Source organism: Anomaloglossus baeobatrachus, chromosome 10 (assembly GCF_048569485.1).
Source record: "Anomaloglossus baeobatrachus isolate aAnoBae1 chromosome 10, aAnoBae1.hap1, whole genome shotgun sequence".
Taxonomy (NCBI): domain Eukaryota; kingdom Metazoa; phylum Chordata; class Amphibia; order Anura; family Aromobatidae; genus Anomaloglossus; species Anomaloglossus baeobatrachus.
The window spans coordinates 153,661,537-153,677,203 of NC_134362.1; the positions used below are offsets into that span (position 1 = coordinate 153,661,537).

At 41.5% G+C, this 15,667-nt stretch overlaps 1 pseudogene; it reads right to left on the reverse strand.

Annotated features, from left to right (window-relative positions):
* Window positions 1–15,667, reverse strand: part of LOC142254382 (RNA-binding protein FXR1-like) — a 33,799-nt pseudogene that overhangs the window by 3,609 nt on the left and 14,523 nt on the right.

Genomic DNA, 15,667 nt, shown 5'->3' on the forward strand with positions numbered 1-15,667 from the left:
AGTCACTCAGTCAGTCTCAGTCAGTCTCAGTCAGTCAGTCTCAGTCAGTCAGTCAGTCAGTCTTAATCAGTCAGTCAGTCAGTCTCAGTCAGCCAGTCAGTCTCAGTCAGTCAGTCTCAGTCATTCAGTCAGTCAGTCAGTCAGTCAGTCTCAGTCAGTCAGTCAGTCTCAGTCAGTCAGTCAGTCTCAGTCAGTCAGGCTCAGTTAGTCAGTCAGTCAGTCTCAGTCAGTCAGTCTCAGTCAGTCAGTCAGTCTCAGTCAGTCAGTCTCAGTCAGTCAGTTAGTCTCAGTCACTCGGTCAGTCTCAGTCAGTCTCAGTCAGTCAGTCAGTCTCAGTCAGTCAGTCTCAGTCAGTCAGTCTCAGTCAGTCAGTTAGTCTCAGTCAGTCAGTCAGTCTCAATCAGTCAGTTAGTCAGTCTCAGTCAACCAGTCAGTCTCAGTCAGTCAGTCTCAGTCAGTCAGTCAGTTAGTCTCAGTCAGTCAGTCAGTCTCAGTCAGTCATTCTCTCTCTCTCTCCTCTCTTCTCTCTTCTCTCCTCTTCTCTCTCTCTTCTCTCTCCACTCCTCTTTTCTCTCTCTCTTCTCTCTCTCTTCTCTCTCTTCTCTCTCTCTTCTCTCCTCTTCTCTCTCTTCTCTCTCTCCTCTCTCTCCTCTCTCCTCCTCTCTCTCTCTCTCTCTCCCTCTCTCTCTTCTCTTTTCTCTCTCTTTCCTCTTTCTTTTCCCTCTCTTTTTCTCTCTCTCTCTTTTCTCTCTCTCTTCTTTCTCGCTCTCTTCTTTCTCGCTCTCTCTCAAACCTGGCGATGAGCAGCTGATGCGGTCACCTGACAGAATCAGCTGACATTATAAGTCAAGCGGTGAGGCCGGCTTTTTACCAACCGGCCGGCTAAACTATCAGCTGATGCTGTCGGACAGGAGTCTGCACAGAAGTGTGTAGTTTGTTTGTTTTTTTTTTTGCACTGATGCATCATCTGATTGTATAAAAGCCGTTTATACAATCAACTGCTGTGTCATTCATGCAATTCGCAGCAGGAGTGCCCAGAAAGCTTGGGCACTCTGAGCTGCGGATTCCAATCCCCAGCTGCCTAGTTGTACCTGGCTGGACACAAAAATTGGGCGAAGCCCACGTCATTTATTTTTAAAATTATTTCATGAAATTCATGAAATAATTAAAAAAAAAGGGCTTCCCTATATTTTTGGTTCCCAGACAGGTACAAATAGGCAGCTGGGGGGTTGGGGACAGCCCGTAGCTGCCTGCTGTACCTGGCTAGCATTCAAAAACATGGCAAAGCCCACGTAATTTTTTGGGGGGCAAAAATCTCCTGCATAAAGTCCTGGATGGAGTATGAAGAGCCTTGTAGTTCTGCCGCTGCTGTCTGTCTGTATGCAGGAGAGCAGACAGCAGCTGAAGAACTACATGGCTCAACATGCTCCATTCACTAGTGTATGCAGGAGAGCAGACAGCAGCTGCAGAACTACAAGACTCAGCAAACTCCATCCAGGACTGTATGCAGGAGTTTTTTGCCCACCAAAAAAATGACATGGGCTTTGCCATATTTTTGTATGCTAGCCAGGTACAGCAGGCAGGTACGGCTGCTCCAACCCCCAGCTGCCTATTTGTACCCGGCTGGAAACAAAAAAAATAGGGAAGCCCTTTTTTTAATTATTTCATAAATTTCATGAAATAATTAAAAAAAAAAAATCGACATGAGCTTCGCCCCATTTTTGTGTCCAGCCAGGTACAACTAGGCAGCTGGGGATTTGAATCCGCAGCACAGGTTGGCCTGAGCTTTCTGGTCCCCTCTGCTACGAATTGCAGTCAGCAGCCGCCCCAGAAAATGGCGCTTTCATAGAAGCGCCATCATCTGGCACTGTATCCAACTCTCCAGCTGCCCTGAAGTCGGGTGGCTTGCTGGGTAATAATGAGTTAATACTAGCTTTGTTTTACTAGCTAGTATTAAGTCAGAGATTCTTAATGTCAAGCAAGTTTGACCCGGCCATTAAGAATCTCCAATAAAGGGTTAAAAAAATGACACCACACAGAGAAAAAATACTTTAATAGAAATAAATACACAGACACATTAGAGACTCCATGTGTATTACTCCCTCTCATCCCTCCATGATCCATGGTCTTCTGTCTTCTTTCTCCTTCAACCCATGCAGCTCTGCTACATCGGACAGCGCTGCATGGGAGGAAGGACACTGCTGCTCCCTGTGCTCAGCAGTCTATTCACTTAGTCAGTGAGAAGAGGCTGCCGGCTGTAAGCGGTGATGTCACCGCTGAAAGGCGGGTTGCTATAGCAACGGTGATCTCCGTTATTGACCGGCTGTGGCAGCCGGTGAATATCAGAACGGGGAAGCAGAACGGGGAGTCAACCATGTGCCAGAGCATTTTGCCGGTATACAAAGATGCTGGAACGATCACCGCGCACTGGAGAGTGCAATGACAGGACTTAGCATGCCTAGCCATGTGACCAATCTGTAGCCAATGACATAATAGACACGTGACTGGTCACATGCTTTTTTGATGTCACGGAAGGTCCTATCATCAGTGCTGGTTACCAGGAGGACGCAGCGATTATCGGAAGGAAAAGCGGCGGGAGATAGAGTGCAGGATGCATCGCGGGGACCTGTTTTATGGCAATGTTTATTAACTGTATGTGTACATTTATAATGTGTTTTTATGTGTTTGTGTTTGCCTCCCATTGTTTTCAATGGGGTTCAAGAGGTTCGTCGAATAGTTTGTCGAACCGAACTCGAACGTGGCCTCCGTTCGACGAACCGAACTCGAGCCTTTAGAGGCTGGCTCATCTCTAATCATAAAGTGCCATTGACTGAAAAATGAAAAGATTACGGGTCTTTGAAAATGATGACCCAACTCCCCCCCCATTATTTGTGGAAACTTCAGATTTTTTTCACCACCAAAATAAAAATAAAATCTAGCCATGTTTGGTATCGCTGCAATCATATTCCACGGTCAATTTTACCACAAATTGTAACCCGTAAAAACAATTTACAAAAAATGTCAAAATTGTGTATTTTTGTCCAATTTCTCCACATTTGGAATTTTTCCCCATTTTACTGTGCAAATGGTGTCATTCAAAAGTACATCTTGTTCCATCAAAAATAAGCCGCCATATGATTATGTGGACAGAAAAATAAAAAAAATATAGCTCTGGGCAAAAGGGGAGCATAAAACAAAAACATAAAAACAAAAATTGTCTGTGTCTTGAAGGGGATATTAAATGTATGGATACACACACTTGAATTCCCGTGTCAAACACACGTTATCAGTCATTTTTTTGGGGAGCGGGATAGAATGATATTACAGATTTTTCATTTGTTGTTATTTTTTAATATATAATTAGTGATGAGCGAGCACTACCATGCTGGGGTGCTCGGTACTCGTTATGAGCAGTTGGACGTTTGGATGGGCGCGACTCGAGCACCGAATATAATGGAAGTCAATAGGGGACTCAAGAATTTTTCTTGAAAATTTACTAGAAACTGCTCAAGTCCCCCATTTATTTTCATTAAACTTGGGTGCTTGTGTGGTGCCCCTGAGGCGTCAGATGCCACAGGGTATTGCATCCAGTAACAGGTGTGGTGCTAACTCATTGTTCCTGGAAACCAGTGCCGGTAAATGCCATTCAAACACACACATCCATAGCCTTTTTCCCAGACTGGGTAACAGTCTAGAGACAGATTTGATGATTGGTCAGGACTTATCCAATCCACTGAACAGAAACCTGGGAGGAGAAGGGTCTAGTCAATGCAGTTGATAATAGACAGACATCTTGTCAGACATTCAGTCAGTCGGACAGTCAGTCAGAAGTCAGTCCGAAGTCGACGTTCAGACAATGTGAAGTGAGTTGTTGGGCTAAAGGAGTACAGTCACCAGGGAGAAAGCGGTGTGAGTGCTCACGGGACCAGGCACCGGCGGGGTGCAGAGCCCTAGTTCAGGAAGACGCTTCAAGCTCACCTCATAAATCTGCCCAGTGAGGGAATCATCAAGGTTCCTCACCAACGTTAGTGTCTGGGGCACAGCAGCAAAGAGGGAACCTGAGAACTGGAACAGAGGTCCATCCCAAGAGAGGTTCAAGCTGCCTGCCATACGGGCCAGGACTGTGGCAACAGGAGGGGACCCCAGAATGCTTCTGGCCACGGGGACCCACCAACTACAGACTGGTGCATGGAAGTAAAGCTCACTAGGTCACCACACCGGCACTGGGATCAAGGGAACACTGGATTACCTGAGGCCCAGATTGGTAGAAACGAGCAGCAGCCGGGTTACAGCTTCACAGAACCAGTTAGTAAAGAACAAGTTAAACCGCAGCCCCTGTGTTGTCTGAATTCTTCCTGCACCTCTGCATCACCAACTTTCACCATACTACAACCACCATCATTCTCCCCTGGGGCTTAGCTCTACTTGTGAAAGGCCATAACATTGAAGCTGCTCAATACCACCATCCCCAGCAGTGAGAGACTTTGCAGCGGCGGCTTTCCCAATATAGCTACATACCGCAAATGGTATCACGAAAAACATTTTATTTTTATTTTATTTTCCCCTTCCTTTTTAGTGACCCGCAGGGTCATGGAACCATGCACCGGCCACCTGTGATACGTGCCCATGATTCAACGCCCGGGACCGAGTACCCCACAGGCAATGGGGTGCGTCACTTGACTTACGCACATCAGAGCATCCAACTGGTCTTAATGTGTACCAAGCACCTGAGCATGGTAGGGCTCACTCATCACTGGTTACGAGTATCGAGCACAAGAGCATGGTAGTGCCAGCTCATCACTTGTTATAATTACTGAGCACCCGAGCATTGTAGTGCCCGCTCATCACTAGTTACGAGTACCGAGCACATGAGCATGGTAGTGCTCACTCATCACCAGTTATGATAAGTGAGCACCCGAGCACGGTAATGCTCACTCATCACTAGTTACGAGTACTGAGCACCCGAGCATGGTAGTGTTCATTCTTAACTAATAATTAGAGGTAAAAAAAAAAATCTAAAGTAATTACAATATACCTGCTTATTACCTGAACAGAGTGGATCAGAGAGAGTTTTACCACTATTGTAGTCAAACACAGGAAGGAAGTCCTCGTCCTTCATCCGGACACTCCCAGTGAGGATTATAAGGATTCTAAGCTTCTATACAACTTTATGGAAGATATAGATGACACTCACTGGGGATGAATGATTGATATAATTTATGGGAAGTGTTATTATACGCCTCCTTCACGCAAAAAAAAGATATCAGCATTTGTTTTTACTTAGATATATTCAAAACATTTGTCATTGCATTTTTTATTTATTTTTTATATTTATTACATTTTAAACATAAATTTGTTTCTTACAGTTCTGGGTAGAAAAAAAATATTGTCTTTAGATAAAAATAAGCCATCTCCATAGCTTATAGCATTTCTATAAGAAAAAGTCGCTAAAAGAAAAATAAATTAAAATTGCCTCAAAAGGTATACGGTTTAGTTTTCAATTTTTATATTATGAATAATATGAAATATTATATAATACATTTTAACACTATTCTCATTTTGTCATTAATTTATTTTTAGCTTTTGATTATTTTTAGGGATGATCGAATATCACAAATATTCAGCAATATTTGGCTTCGCGAATATCTGACGAATAGTTCGCCGCTATGTGAATATTCCATGCGCAATGTAAGTCTATGGGAAGCCTGAATAGTTGCTATTTGGCAACTATTCGTGTTTCCCATAGACTTACACTGCCCATTGAATATTGGCAAATCGGCGAATAGCGGCAACCTATTTGGCGAATATGGGCGTTGTCGAATATTTGCGGTATTCGATCATCCCTAATTATTATGCAACATACGAACTATGTTCTATTTGTCCCCTGCCAGAGATAGTCTTCCAAGCTAAGGCTTCGAACTTGATGATGGTAATGGTATCTCTGAGGCTGATGATTTCCATAAACATTTGTGAGCCAAGTGTATTAATATTGCGTACATCAAAATGGCAATTGAAAATCTTCCATGAAAACAGCTTACAATAGAACAATGCAGGTTAACACAACGGCGTGCACTGAAGAATACATCTTGAAGTTTCTTTTCAGAGCTAACAATCCATTTTGCGATGATTGATACTTCTCTCCGTACTGAATGGCGGCCAAAGACCATTAAATCTGGAAACATGAAATGAACATTTTGGATGGAAAAATAAAGTTTGACTTAATTACTGTTGTACACGGAGACACATGTCTGTAAATTACTGTCTGTCCATCTGCGGGACAGATGGAATTAGAGAGAAACAAAATGAACCATAATCTCTTTTTAGCCTGTCATTTTTCTTATAAATCAAAATGCTCCTTTCTAAGAGATCAAAATAAATATTGGATCTGTTTTTCTTTACTTTCTGCTCCTACTATTTTAATTTCTTAGCTGCTTTCAGATGGTGGAAAAGTAAAAGTAGTTTTGGGTATCTTTTATCATTGACAGGTTTAGATGCTTCACAAGGAAATGGAAAATACCTTTTAAAGGCTTTGTCCAATTCTGTGAACAATTTCTTTACTTAATTCTTACTATTATGGTTTTTTTTATTATTTTTTATACTTTTATAGGCTCTTTACAAATTCAATCTTGATCTAGTTTGCAATAATAAATCAGCTGAGCTTAAAAAAGGACAAATAAAATGGTTAATTTGTATAAAGTGCTGTGGAATTAATGGCACTATATAAGTGAATAAATATTATTATTATTATTATTATTATTATTATTATTATTACTATTATTATTATTATATTAAAAGTTCTCTCATTGACCAGTAAAATGAAACCGTGGAAGGATTTTCAGTAATGATGAGCGAGTTTTGAAATACTCGGATTCGTGCTACTCGTAACGAGTACTGCCTAATACTCGCGTATGCATTCTGAATAGTGTGTGCAATGCAAGTCAATGGGGAATACTCGCAATGTAACGAGTAACCTGAATGCCGTACTATTTGCTACTCGCACGAATAGTGCGGCATTTGGGTTACTCGTTATATTTTGAGTATTCCCCATTGACTTGCATTGCATACACTATTCGGAATGCATATGCAAGTATTAGACAGTACTCGTTAAAAGTATCGTGAATCTGAGTATTTCAAAACTTGCCCATCATTAATTTTCAGTAACCCAACATACAAACAGTTAATGCTATATACTATATATATATATATATATATATATATATATATATATATATATATACTTTTGTTCCCCCAAACTTTGGGGGAAAGTGGGGGGTGCGTCTTATAAGCCGAATATATGGGGGTGTGTCTATATATATATATATATATAATATATATACACACTGCAGGGTCCACTCTGGAGCGCTGCTGGGGGCAGGTGAACGCAGCGTTAGATCTCCTGCTCCCGCTCATATAATATGCACAGCCGCTGTCCATCACTTTGGTGCTGAAACCGCACCACAGTGACGGGCTGGGGCAGCGGGGCATATTATATGAGCCTGCGTCCCACTGTGATGGCACATGCCCCCCCCTGTGTTAGATATGCCCCCCATGCTGCTACTCATCCTAAAATATAAAAGCTTTACTTACCTCCTCCAGCATTTCTCCCCGGTGTCCCTGCTTCCGCTGTGATCAGGCACGCAGATATGAAGTCACTCTGCTGTGCCGATCACATGACCGGCACCAAGAACCAGGAAGTGGAGGAACAGAAGCACGGAGGGAGACAGGAGGGAGATCAGTGCTGGAGGAGGTAAGGAAAGAGTGTTTTATTTTACTATGGGCAGGAGCATGGGGCGATATCTAACACAGGGGAACGTGTGCAATCCATAGTGGGCCATAGGCAGCACAGGGGAATGTATGCAATCCATAGGGGGCCATAGGCAGCACAGGGGAATGTGTGCAATCCATAGGGGGCGTAGGCAGCACAGGGGATTGTGTCCAATCCATAGGGGGCCATAGGCAGCACAGGGGAATGTGTGCAATCCATAGGGGGGCGTAGGCAGCACAGGGGATTGTGTGCAATCCATAGGGGGCCATAGGCAGCACAGGGGAATGTGTGCAATCCATAGGGGGCCATAGGCAGCACAGGGGAATGTGTGCAATCCATAGGGGGCCATAGGCAGCACAGGGGAATGTGTGCAATCCATAGGGGGCCATAGGCAGCACAGAGGGATGTGGGCAATCCATAGGGGGCCATAGGCAGCACAGGGGAACGTGTGCCAGCACAAGGGGGCTATATTCAATATAAGGTGGCCATATCAAAATTAAGGGGACTAATTTTAGGATGGGCGGGCTATGAGGGACATATACCCTATATGATTTGTTAGATGGACACTGGCATTATAAGATGGACCCCATTTAACATTAAAAAAAAAAATCTATTTTCCTTCACCAAATTTGGGGGTGCGTCTTATAATCAGGTGCGTCTTATAAAGGGAAAAATATGGTATATATATGCATGCATTTTATATCTATATATATATATATATATAATATATAATATGTAGAGCTGAGTGCATGTATATATGTATGTATGTATGTATTTGTGTATGTCCACTATAGGAATTCACACTGTTGCATGTACAATCACAATGTTTTGCACAGACACTCCATATTTGACACAGGGAACGTCATAGACTATGTTTTGAGGGGAAATTGTAACCCCACACTTCACAGTTATTTGCCAAAAAACTGCCTCCATTAAAGTCAACGGAGCTGGGAGCCACAGTGCAGCCAGAATTTCAGTAGAATGCGCAGCCATGCCCTTAAATGGAATAATTGGTGTGCCACAATGCAGCTAGGGAAAGAGACAGACACAGACAGACAGAAACAGACAGACAAATAGACATGGAAAGAGACAGGAAAAGAGACAGAAAGACAGGGAAAGAGACAGGCAGAGAGACCGACAAAGAAACAGACAGATAGGGAAAGAGACAGACAGGGAAAGAGACAGATAGAGAAAGAGACAGACGGGGAAAGAGACAGACAGACAGGGAAAAAGACAGGCAGAGACAGACAGGGAAAGAGACAGACAGAGAAAGAGACAGACAGGGAAAGAGACAGACAAGGAAAGAGACAGACAGGGAAAGAGACAGACAGGGAAAGAGATAGAGACAGGGAAAGAGATAGAGAGACAGACAAAGAAACAGACAGACAGGGAAAGAGACAGACAGACAAAGCAACAGACAGACAAAGAAACAGACAGACAGGGAAAGAGACAGACAGGGAAAGAGATAGAGAGACAGACAAGGAAAGAGACAGACAGACAAGGAAAGAGACAGACAAGGAAAGAGACAGACAAAGAGATATAGACAGAGTGAGAAACACAGACAGAGAGGGAGGCAGACAGAAACTGGAAGAGAAACAGAGAGACAGTTACTATCCCGGGCAACGCCGGGTGCTACCACTAGTATATATATATATATATATAAATATATACAGTGCCTACAAGTAGTCTTCAACCCCCTGCAGATTTATCAGGTTTGATAAGATGCAAATAAGTTAGAGCCTGCAAACTTCAAACAAGAGCAGGATTTATTAACAGATGCATAAATCTTACAAACCAACAAGTTATGTTGCTCAGTTAAATTTTAATAAATTTTCAACATAAAAGTGTGGGTCAATCATTATTCAACCCCTAGGTTTAATATTTTGTGGAATAACCCTTGTTTGCAATTACAGCTAATAATCATCTTTTATAAGACCTGATCAGGCCGGCACAAGTCTCTGGAGTTATCTTGGCCCACTCCTCCATGCAGATCTTCTCCAAGTTATCTAGGTTCTTTGGGTGTCTCATGTGGACTTTAATCTTGAGCTCCTTCCACAAGTTTTCAATTGGGTTAAGGTCTAGGGCTGACTGACTAGGCCACTGCAACACCTTGATTTTTTCCCTCTTGAAACAGGCCTTGGTTTTCTTGGCTGTGTGCTTTGGGTCGTTGTCTTGTTGGAAGATGAAATGATGACCCATCTTAAGATCCTTAATGGAGGAGCGGAGGTTCTTGTCCAAAATCTCCAGGTAGGCAGTGCTATCCATTTTCCCATGGATGCGGACCAGATGGCCAGGCCCCTTGGCTGAGAAACAGCCCCACAGTATGATGCTGCCACCACCATGCTTGTCTGTAGGGATGGTATTCTTGGGGTCGTATGCAGTGCCATCCAGTCTCCAAACGTCACGTGTGTGGTTGGCACCAAAGATCTCGATCTTGGTCTCATCAGACCAGAGAACCTTGAACCAGTCTGTCTCAGAGTCCTCCAAGTGATCATGAGCAAACTGTAGACGAGCCTTGACATGACGCTTTGAAAGTAAAGGTACCTTACGGGCTCGTCTGGAACGGAGACCATTGCGGTGGAGTACGTTACTTATGGTATTGACTGAAACCAATATCCCCACTGCCATGAGATCTTCCCGGAGCTCCTTCCTTGTTGTCCTTTGGTTAGCCTTGACTCTTCGGACAAGCCTGGCCTCGGCACGGGTGGAAACCTTCAAAGGCTGTCCAGGCCGTGGAAGGCTAACAGTAGTTCCATAAGCCTTCCACTTCCAGATGATGCTCCCAACAGTGGAGACAGGTAGGCCCAACTCCTTGTAAAGGGTTTTGTACCCTTTGCCAGCCTTGTGACCCTCCACGATCTTGTCTCTGATGGCCTTGGAATGCTCCTTTGTCTTTCCCATGTTGACCAAGTATGAGTGCTGTTCACAAGTTTGGGGAGGGTCTTAATTAGTCTGAAAAGGCTGGAAAAAGAGATAATTAATCCAAACATGTGAAGCTCATTGTTCTTTGTGCCTGAAATACTTCTTAATACTTTAGCGGAACCAAACAGAATTCTTGTGGTTTGAGGGGTTGAATAATAAATGACCCTCTGAATAAACTTTTCACAATTTAAAAAAAAAAAATAAAAAAAGAAATAACATTCTTTTTTGTTGCAGTGCATTTCACACTTCCAGGCTGATCTACAGTCCAAATGTCACAATGCCAAGTTAATTCCGAATGTGTAAACCTGCTAAATCTGCAGGGGGTTGAATACTACTTGTAGGCACTGTATATATATATATATATATATATATATATATATATATTGATTGCATATGCATTGCTATATAGGGCCTATAGAAGGTGAACTGTAAAAAAAATATTTTTAATGAAACCAAATTATAAAAAAATAATTTTAGCCCCTAATATATAGATTTAAGTAAGAAAAAAGTGTCTTCATAAGGGGATAACCTTTTTCATTGTATTAATCGCCAACACTGTTAAAATCAAATAGTGTAAAAAATGCAATGAAAAATCCAGAGAATATAATAAATAGATAACTGGTTCACAACTAATACTTTACAGTATGTTAACACTCAAGATAGAGTTACTACAAGACTTTTTACGCAGGCCAATTAGTAGGTGAAAGAGTGTTTATAAGAGTGCTCATTTCCAATTATTGGCCTGCCAAAAACCCGTTTGTCAGCTTACACAGGTTAAAGTACCATTCCAGCATTTTTTTTATTTCAGCAGTGGAGGGTTGCAGTAAATCTAAGTTCCCTGCCCCTTCTCTTAATCTAATCTTCCGGCAGCTTCGCCTTCTATTGGGGCCGCCCGGTCGGTGTCCAGTGAATATTTTACTACCGGCAGCTCCAGTGTTTCATGGAGTGTGTCAGAGATCAAAACTCAATACAACTCTTTGAGAACCTCATTCTGGCCTTGTTCTGGCCCTCATAGAGTTACATTGAGAGCTTGTGAAGTAATTTATGACATCCTGCCAGTCAGAAGTTGCCAGCACAAGATGGTGCCATAGGACTAGAGCGATGTGAAACCGCAGGGACCAGCAGTAGTTGTCTGTCAGGGGTCACCATCTTTACCTTCCGTTTCCTGTACACTCAGAAAAGTCTGGATCATGTTGATTTTTTTTTCTCATGGACATTTAGTCCTTAAAATAATTGTCATACATGCAGCTCGATTAAATTGCACTGGTCTAAGTGTTGTTTGTGGAAGATCCTTTTTTTCCCCCTGACTCATGTCAAAAATACATTTCTTACTCCTGGACCACCCTTTAAATACAAAATAATGTGAAAAAAAATGTAAGCAAGTTACACTAGTCTTCTCTTATTAATTCTTCCCCCTATATCCATTGAAATGGTTTATTATGGCCAACTGCAGCAGCCATCTGTGCGAACGCAGCATTGATTCGCAGACCTTTATGTGGATCTCACACAGATGCTCCCATTGTCTTTTCTTTGGAAATTGTAAATACTTAAAATATTTAGTGAGTGACACTAAAGCAATAGAATTTTATTATTTACACCTTTTCATAGAGGTGAAAATAGAGGTGTCCATTAAATGTGATGGATTAGATATCTAAACAGCTATTAAGGTCATTAAACTTTACTTGTCAGCCCTCCTTTTGTGTCCCTGTCCTCCTAAGCTGACCAGTCATCCATGCAAAAGATAGAGGACTAAGAATGTGTAAAACTAATTTCTGAGTGGTATTATCTTGTGATTGGGCCATTACAGCTGCAAGGGAAGAATGTCTATGGCTTCTCCATATGCTTCTACTGTTTTGTGTCAACTTAAAAAGCAGCATTTACCAAAAAGTATTCCCTCTTCAAACTGGCGACTGTCAGAATTCCTACATTTTTACTTATATATATTTTCTGATATGCATGTCTTTTTGTATAGCACTAATATACAGTATACCAAAGCAAGGTATATTGGTTACATTTACTTTGACCCTAATTTTAATTAGACTCAATCTGGCCAACAAGAGTATCCCAAACTCGGAAAAAATAGCCCTTGACCAAAAGACAAAGTAAAAATATACAACCTTCCTGGAAATGCACACCTATGTTTACAATGCCGCCAATATTATCACTAGACAATAGGATTGCCATATGAATTACTGCTATTTTATAAACAATAATTAAAGGGATTATCCACTACTTGGATAACCTCTTCTTAATTGCAATATTTCCCCATGTAAATTAACACCATATACTGACCTCAGGTGGTGGCACTGTGACAGCGACGTTGGCATCTGGTCTCCCAGGACACACATGATGCATGTATGCCATGTGAGCCCTGCAGCCAATCATCAGCTGTTTCCTTTTCACTTCCTTCAGATGTAACTGATATTTGCAGAGAATAAGACAGCAGCAGCAACATTCACTTCATCCTGGGGACAGTTTCGTTTGAAGGAAGCGAGTATGATCAATTTTGGGCTCTAGTATGTATACACAGTATATACTATATCTAATATATAAAGCTGAATGTGTGTATGTGTATGTGTGTGTGTATGTCCGGGATTGGCATCTGTACCGTCGCAGCTACAGCCACAAAATTTTGCACACTCACACTTCTGAACCCAGAGAGCGTCATAGGGTATGTTTTGAGGGGAAAGTTTAACCCCGCACTTTACAGTCATTCACCAAAAAACCTGTCTCCATTAAAGTGAATGGAGCTGGGAGCCACAGTGCTGCCAGAACTTCAGAAGAATGCACAGCCACACCCTTAAATGGAATGTTGGCGTGTCACAATGCAGCCAGTGAAAGAGACAGACACAGACAGGGAAAGAGGCAGACCCAGACAGAGTAAGAAACAGACATAGACAAGGTAAGAGACAGACACAAAGAGACAGACAAAGAGACAGACTGACAGGGAAATAGACAGACACAGGCAAAGTGACAGAGACAGACACAGGGAAACAGACAGACAGGGAAAGAAAGGGAAAGAGACAGACAGGGTTAGAGACAGACAAAGACAGGTAAAGAGACAGACAAAGAGACAGACACAGGGAAAGAGACAGAGGGAAAGAGGGAAAGAGACAGACAGGGAAAGAGACAGACAGGGAAAGATACAGAAAGGGAAAGTGACAGAGATAGATAGACAGACAGGGAAAGAGATTGAGACAGATGGAGTAAAAGACAGAGACAGGGAAAGAGACAGACAGACAGAGAGACAGAGAGATATATACAGAGGGGGAGACAGACAGAGAATGGGAGAGAAACAGAGAGACAGTTACTATCCCGGGCGTTAATACATTCTATTTATACATTCTATCCCGGGAATGTTAATACATCCTATTTTGTTAACAACAGTTATCAACCCGGGTGAAGCCGGGTAGTACAGCTAATATATAAACAGTATATATGTATGTATGTATATATATATATATATATACATATATATATATATATATATATATATATATATATATATATATATATATATGTCAAACAGTGTAGACCAGCTCACTCCTGTGAATCACCTGGAACCTCAGCTGATCTGGTTAACGCCGTTGTGCCCGGATCAGGATGTAGGAGTCCATCCATACAAATGTGAAAAACAGCAGAACAATGTCCATCAATAACGTGAGCAATCCAGGTTGCTGTAAAAAATTTCTTTCAATTTATTCGTAAATCCATTAAAAGGCAATGGTCCAAGCAGTTCAAAACAACATTAACGCAAGAAAGTAGTGCAGATAGGACTACGCGTTTCAGCGCTAAAACCCGCCTTCTTCACGGTCCAGAATCTAATCTGCTTTCCAAACATGGAACCTTATATACATCTCACTCCCATCAGGGTAATTATAGACACATGTGAGAGACTTAAAAACATGAACATGACAAGCAGATCAAACATATAAACTATCTGCATATTGATCAATATACAACATACATGAAAATTAGAAGGAAAGGATTCAATATTTTGGAGATAATACAACCGGAATGACCCAATAACCTGACCATAAAATCTAAAAAATACAAAAACATGGAAATAGGATGTTTGCCAGCATTATATAGTATAAATATATCAATAATGCATAATAATATCCAAGCAGTTATTAAAACCCTGTGGCATACGAGTCCCCAGCTCAAATATCCACCTACTCTCTCTTGCAAGCACTTTTTTTATGAAAATCCCCCCCTCTCAATGGTTTTTTTACATGATCTATGCCCATAAAAGAGAAACCGCGTAAATCCCCATTGTGTTTTTTTGAAAAATGTCAGGATACTACTGATGCACCAACCATAGGCAAATTACTAGCATCTGATAGGTGTTTGCGGATTCTAGTTTTAAGGGGGTTCATTGTGCAACCCACATACCGCATGCGGCATATATTGCAATTAATTATATGCACTACACTCTCTGTATTACAATTTATCAAAGAACAGACATTGAACTGTTTTTTATTGAAGATAGATGTAAATATCTTAGATTTATTAGCAAAACCGCAGCACTTGCAAACGTTGGCACCGCATTTAAAAAATCCTATCGTTTTTAACCAGTTATTAGGGGAAATTTTATCAGGATCTGTAACACTAGAACTACTGGACTCGTGACACCTATATAGAAATACATGGTGCAAAGTAGTCAAAATGACAACCTCAGTAGTTCTAGTGTTAAACATGCTAAGTGATAATAATGTAGCTACAGTCGGGGCTCTTCTTGCCACAAAGACAATATCATTATTTTCCACGATATTTTTCAGAATATCATTCGGGGACAACAAAGGGAGGTATTTTCTGATGATTTTGACAATAGAATTAAACTGAGGACTATAATTGGTACTGAAAACCACCTTAGATTTTTTGAAGTCAAATTGTCTTTTTTTCTTAAATCTACCCAGCCAAACAATATTATCTTTATATGGGTTATCAATATTGAAAATATAGTTTTCTTCCCACAAA